Genomic DNA, 6,779 nt, shown 5'->3' with positions numbered 1-6,779 from the left:
CAAGATACAATTAAAAACCACCTATAATCAATTTAGATCATGTTTATTCACCAAGAACAATTTCATTTTCAAATTTCAGCTGAACATTAAAAATTATTATTATTATTATTTTAGAAAATAGTTTCCTAAAAATATTTTTTTCAAAAAGTCATATTTTTCATGAAATGAATAGTGCTTTTGTTATGCCTTTTCTTTCATAAGTGAATTGTTCGTGAAGATAATGGTCATTAACTGCATTTTAATGGATGAAAAGGTTCATCAATGAGACCACATCTTAGTGAAGATAATGGTTATAAACGAAGTCATTTAATAGAGAACATAATTTTCGTGGTCTTCACTTCTTCATAGAAAATACTATATTTTGGAGTTTTGAGCTAATTATCTATCAATACCTATTTAATTAGTTTTTTCAGTCATGTCAATGTCTATTTTCATTAAGGGAATCACGGCACTTGTCCCGTCTTTGTATTTTCAAAATTGTCCTTGTATTAAATCATGATTAGATTTGTATCTACTTCGAGTGGACACCCACTTAATGCGTATTTTATCTAGCTACACGGATACGCATGCGTTGATCCTAATTCTTTATAATTAGAAAGTCGGGATGGCTTCTAACTACACCCTTGTCATATCAAATATAAGTAGATCATCGAGAAATAATGCATATCCACCAATTTAATGCTCAGTTGTAGAGAGTGATTGGGGAAAATTGCCTAAAAAGTCATAAATTTATTGTATTTTCATAAATTTAGTTATAAAACTTTTCAATTTTATCAATTAAGTTTATTTGATCAATTTTAACAGAAAATGTTGACATAGAAGCTTGTTGTCTGGACGTGATGACGTAGACAATTTATATATATATTTTTAAAATTTTGAATTTTGAATTTTTCTATTTTTTTTTCTTCCAAGCTTAGAGAAGACCTCACGTAATGGTTGACAAGGGTTGCCGGCCCTCTGTATACTTGGTAGAAAAAAGGAAAATAAAAATAAAAATTACAAAAATTTAAAAAATTGTCCACTTTAACATTGACCATCCATCGACTTCTACATTAGTGATTTTCAATTAAGTTTAGGAATTTTTGAACATTTATCTTGAGTAATAGGTGGATGATAACTTATACAAAATTTACACCGGGGTGGTGGGTCCTCCCATTTACGTGTCTCCCTAAATTAACTCGCCGGCTGCCGGTTGTATGGGATTCCTAGATCACAAAAAAAAAAAAACGAAATTTAATTAATATCATAAGGCACTTAATTTCAAATAGGATTTTAATCTTACTTCTCTATTATTTTTCATTGGGAAAAATTATCAAAAAGTCATAAACTTATTGCAATTGTGTTAATTCAGTTTTAAATTTTTGTATTTGTGCACTTATCCAATTAATTTTGGTAGGTTGACGTGATGTAGACGTCGATCCGAGATGTAGACGCTTGGTGGCAGGCCGCAGAGAATTTTTAAATAATATTTTTTTGAATTATTTTATTTTTCTTTTTTCCCTCCTTCTTCCTTCTACCTCTAACCAACCAAGGGCGAGGCGTTGCCTAGCTAGATCTAGCAAGGTTGTCCTTGCCGAGCAATGGTGAGGTCAGCCCTTGCTAGATTTGATTGGGCCTTGCCTAGCTTAGCTAGCCTTTGCCTCCGGTAGGTAGTGACTAATTAAAGGTAGAAGGAAGGGGGAGGAATTTTTTTTTTTTTTAAAGTTCACGTTAGCATTCACCAGGTAATTGGTGTCGACCAATGTCCATGTTAGCTTTAGTGGGCCAAAATTGATCAAATTGACTAAACCGACACATATGTAAAAGGCTTATGACTGAATTGATTTTTATTTTTAAGTTTATAACTGGAATTGACACGATTACAATAGATTTATTTTTTTTTTTTGGTAATTTTCCCATTTATTATCCCAAAATCTTTTCAATTTCTCTAAGATATATTATGTAGCCTTTTGCATAATTTAGTTATATGTAAGTGTACAAAATGAAGTAATTAGAAGCAAAGATACCAAAGAGTCCATGTGAACTTTTGTTAAATTATTATCCATTAATCTCTTACACTTTGTTAAAAGGCAATTCAAATTGAGCTCAATGTAAATCACAGTTGTTGTTATAGTCATAGTTATAATGATTATTCTCAAATTATTGTTGTTATTATATTATTAAATTGTTAATATGTAATGGAATACACTGCAATGTCTTATGGTGTCACGCCAAGAAGAAGAACGCACGCACGATGAAACATGCACCGCCACCACCGAATCGCAGACCATCCGCATGCATGAAGAAGGGGGACTACGTCATGAAGCATCTTCTCATTTAATTTATCATTTTTTTTTAAAATTTGATATGATTTCTTGAAGTTTGATCAATATTATTTTAAATCCAAGGGCTGTTGCCTCTCTTGATCAATCGTTGTCGAAAATGACTTGAAATACTAAGCGATTAATGCACGTAGCTTGCTTCCTATTATATATATAAAAGGAGATTTGTCACTTGAGGGGATAGATAGATTTCAAAGAGAGGGGAAACAATAATTGAGTTTTTAAATTTTTTTCCCCCATGAACTTTTTTCTTGTGCAATCATTTTGGGGGTTAGTCAGAACCTCCATGATGGAAATAAATGCCCCACAATTATGTCATGGATGACTGAGACTGTATATTTTTATTAAATAAAACTAAGGTGAGAGCATGCGCAATGGATTGCGTCACGTCGTTTCCAAGCTTTTGGCCAGAATTGTCTTAGGTTTCCATTTTTCTTACAAGCATTGGATAGCTAATTACGGTCTGCGGTTAGTCAATTACTGCACCCCTATCCATCCATTCGTGCCTATGTGCGTCATGCCAAACGAAAGAGGATCAGGCATGCGTGCCGATATTCTAAACATGTATTGCACGATCGATCAACCCATATAATGACATAAATAAGTTTTCTAAAGGGATAATACCACGAATATCTCAAAATTGGTACATTGTGATAAATTTATCACATATTAATTATTTGACTACAACAATTTCAGCTTGGTATATTTATAACAAATTTTTTTCCGTTGTTTTCTGTTAATTAGATTAATACTATGAAAAATTACAAACTAGTACACCTACAATAAATGAAGAGTAAAACTCTAAATCGATATACTCATTAATTATCATGTGTCATTCAACTAAATAATTTGATGATGGAAGTAAATTTGTCATATATATATACTGGTTTAGGACTTTTAGTAGTCAAAACTTAATTTGTAGTAAATTTCTTACAAGTGTACCAAGTTTATGGTTTTTCGTGATATTAACCTTTTTTTTAAATGGTTGAGCCCTACCTCATGGTGAGGTTCTCTTTTGGGGTGTGACATATTCTTATATTTTTACCAAATTAGCAATCGAAAATCTAGTTTGGTTTCAATGGCCGGCCGCCTCTTTGGGACCTCAATGAGGGCCATTGATCCTCATTGAGAGGTGTTAGTGTCACCTTCCCAAATAATTCCTTTTTCTTTTTCTTTTTTCATTTTCTTAAAAGAATTGCTGACATAGCTATTCAATATATATATGTTCATTAAAAAAATAAGAAGCAAATTAAAAGCATTGAAGTTTTAGGACAGAGGAAGGATGTAATAATTTTTTTAACTCAATTTACTATAATCATGTTTCAACAGAAAAATATAGAAAAATGCTTATGTGATTTTTCTTAATTTATTGTAGAATAAATTTTTTTTTGCCAAAAACAAATAAAAAATAATTGGAAATCATCGTGGTGTCTACTCTTTCAAGAATTTGTAACTCACACTATACTTTTACTTAAAAAAGTAGTTTACAAACTGTTATACTTTTTTTTTTTTTTAAAACCCACCGGTGGGAGTTGAGTTTGTTCGGCTTAGGCACTTCATCGTAGAGATCCTATGGTCGAAACTTACACTGCTATACGTCTTAAGTGGGGACTATGGTGGTAGGGTCCCGTGCTAACTTCCTCATAGGTATTGACACTTGGTTAGGGATGCACCGTGCACTCTACATCATAAGCGAGTTGGGCCCCGGATCTTGGGTTACAAAAAAAAATTAAAATAATTGAGCCCTACCTCATGGTGAGGTTCTCTTTGGGGGTGTGACATATTCTTATATTTTTACCAAATTAGCAATCGAAAATATAGTTTAGTTTCAATGGCCGGCCACCTCTTTGGGACCTCAATGAGGGCCATCGATCCCTCATCGAGAGGCGTCGGGTGTCGCCTTCCTAATTTTTTTTTTTTTTCATTTTCTTAAAAGAATTGCCGATGCAGCTGTTCGATATATATATGTTCATTAAAAAAATAAGGAGCAAATTAAAAGCATTGAAGTTTTAGGACAAAGGAAGAATGTAATAACTTTTTTTTTTTTTAAACTCAATTTACTAAACCACCGAGATTCGCTCCAGGGCCACCCTTCCAACATGGATGGGGAAGGTGAGGCTTCAAATCTTCACCTTCTCAGGAAGGGATGGGGTGGACGAGTAAGTTTCGGGAGTGGGTTTCAACTCCCACGCCCGTAAGAGCGGGCAAAAGTCCGAGTGAGTGTAGAGTATGCATAGAGTAGGATTGAAAAAAAAAAAACTCAATTTACTATAATCATGTTTCAATAGAAAATGCTTATTTGACTTTTCATAATTTATCAGAGAAAAAAAATATTTTTTTTGCCAAAAACAAATAAAAAATAATTAGAAATCATTGTGGTGTCCACTCTTTCAAGAATTTGTAACTCATAATGTACTTTTACTTAAAACAAAGAGTTTACAAACTGTTATACTAGTAAAGCCAAAAAATATATCCTCTGATGTGGATTTCAAGTAAAAAGGAAATATACTAACGCAACACATTCCTTAATTCACACTCTTTTCACTCCGCTAACATTTCAAGTTTTATATTGCTTCTCTATCGATTACTCTCATTATAGAAAAGATCAAATGTAATTACAGCAGATTACCATTTAAAATTCAGCTATTTGATATATTTGTCTAACCTAAATAAAGGAAGAAAAAGAAAATCCTTAAGATTGTGGAACATAACATGTGCTAGACGCAATTTCTGGAGAAGATGAACTTTTCGTCACCGAAATTTTGTCCCTATTATTTTTTTGTTCAAACATAGCAAAATTCTTTCAGCTTATATGCTAAAATATACGTAAACTTAGACGCCTCCATCGGTTTCGACAGTATAGATATACCAATATGTCCCTGCAATTGGACATACCGATTTCTGGTTCTGAAACTGAAGTTGGGTCAACTAGACTTTCAACATCAAACACAAATCAGGTTGTTCCCCTATGGTTGGATGTTTTGGTAGATGTAATATATAAGTAACTCAATTTAAGAGAAATGAGCGTATTCACTTATATAGGTGGTGGATTGGTTGAGCCGGCTGAGACATGGCACGACTTGGCTCGTTACGGGCGTGAGCCGACACAACAAGTTAACCTTTACCGGGCACATGGCCCATGGGCCAGCCCTTCGACAAATAGATATACCAATATGTCCTCGCAATTGACATACCGATTTCTGGTCTCAAACTGAAGTTGGGTCAACTAGACTTTCAACATCAAACACATATCAGGTTGTTCCCCTATGGTTGGATGTTTTGGTAGATGTAATATATAGTAACTCAATTTAAGAGAAATGAGCGTATTCACTATATATAAGGTGGTGGATTGTTGAGCCGGTTGAGACATGGCACGACTTGGCCTGTTGGCAGGCGGTGCTGACACAACAAGTTAACCTTTACCAGGGACATACCCATGGGCCAGCCCTCAAGGGTTGGCCCATGACACAATGTTTTGCTTAATTTTTTTGAAGTCTTTATGGCGGAAAAATGCACCGCGCATCTCTAAATTTATGTACGGATCATGATTAAGTCCTAAAATTTTTAATTGGTTCAATTAAGTTATAAACCTTTACAAACAAAATCTAGTGAAATTTGACCTCTCTGGGCTGCTGAAGTTGGAAGAGAGGAGTAGGCATATCTAAGTTGAACTTTTAAAATCTGCTCGTTATGAGCCGTTGCAACATGACAAGTCGGCCTTAAAGAGCTAGTATGGCACGTGGCCCATGGGCCAGTCCAACCCTTATGGGTTGGCCCATGAGACAGTGTTTTGAGTCTAATTTTCTAAGTTCTTTTGGCTGTAAAAAATACATCACGACTCCTTAAAGTTATGTATGGAATACAATTAAGTGATGGTTTCAAAACCATCACTTAATTGAATTAAAAGCCCAAGACTTTACAAACAAAGGCCAATGGAATTCAGCCTGAGCTGTCAAAGTTGGAAAGAGGACGAGTAGGTATACCTAAGCCGAACCTCTATAAATCTCGTTTGTTTTTACTTTCCAAAAACCCATTTATACACGCTGCATATAGTGCTAGTTCACTTTACACGTAAAAGCGATATCGGTTCTATAACATCAGTCTGCATTTTCATGAAAAACCAATTCATTCCCTTCTTAGTTGGTTACTTAGGCCTAATGATGACAACCTTCTCTCCTGCAAATGAAAGTACAGGAATATAGTGCTTTTCGTTCTGCATTTTCAGCACGTTAAGCAAGGAACGAAGATCCTGTTACCATCCTATCGTCTTTATCAAAGGCAAAGTCTCGTAGAAAAGGAGGCTAAGGGGATGGAAGGTTTTTCATCCTCTTACGATATTCTCACTTCTCGAGGATTAAGAACGAGCTATTCAGCTTTGAAGGAACCAGTCGTGTTTGGCAGCAATGAATCTGCAGAAGAATTCCAATGACCATCCGGCAATGTACTCCATAAACGATC

This window comes from Eucalyptus grandis, chromosome 5 (genome assembly GCF_016545825.1).
Source record: "Eucalyptus grandis isolate ANBG69807.140 chromosome 5, ASM1654582v1, whole genome shotgun sequence".
NCBI lineage: Eukaryota > Viridiplantae > Streptophyta > Magnoliopsida > Myrtales > Myrtaceae > Eucalyptus > Eucalyptus grandis.
Note: the sequence above shows the minus strand (reverse complement) of the source record.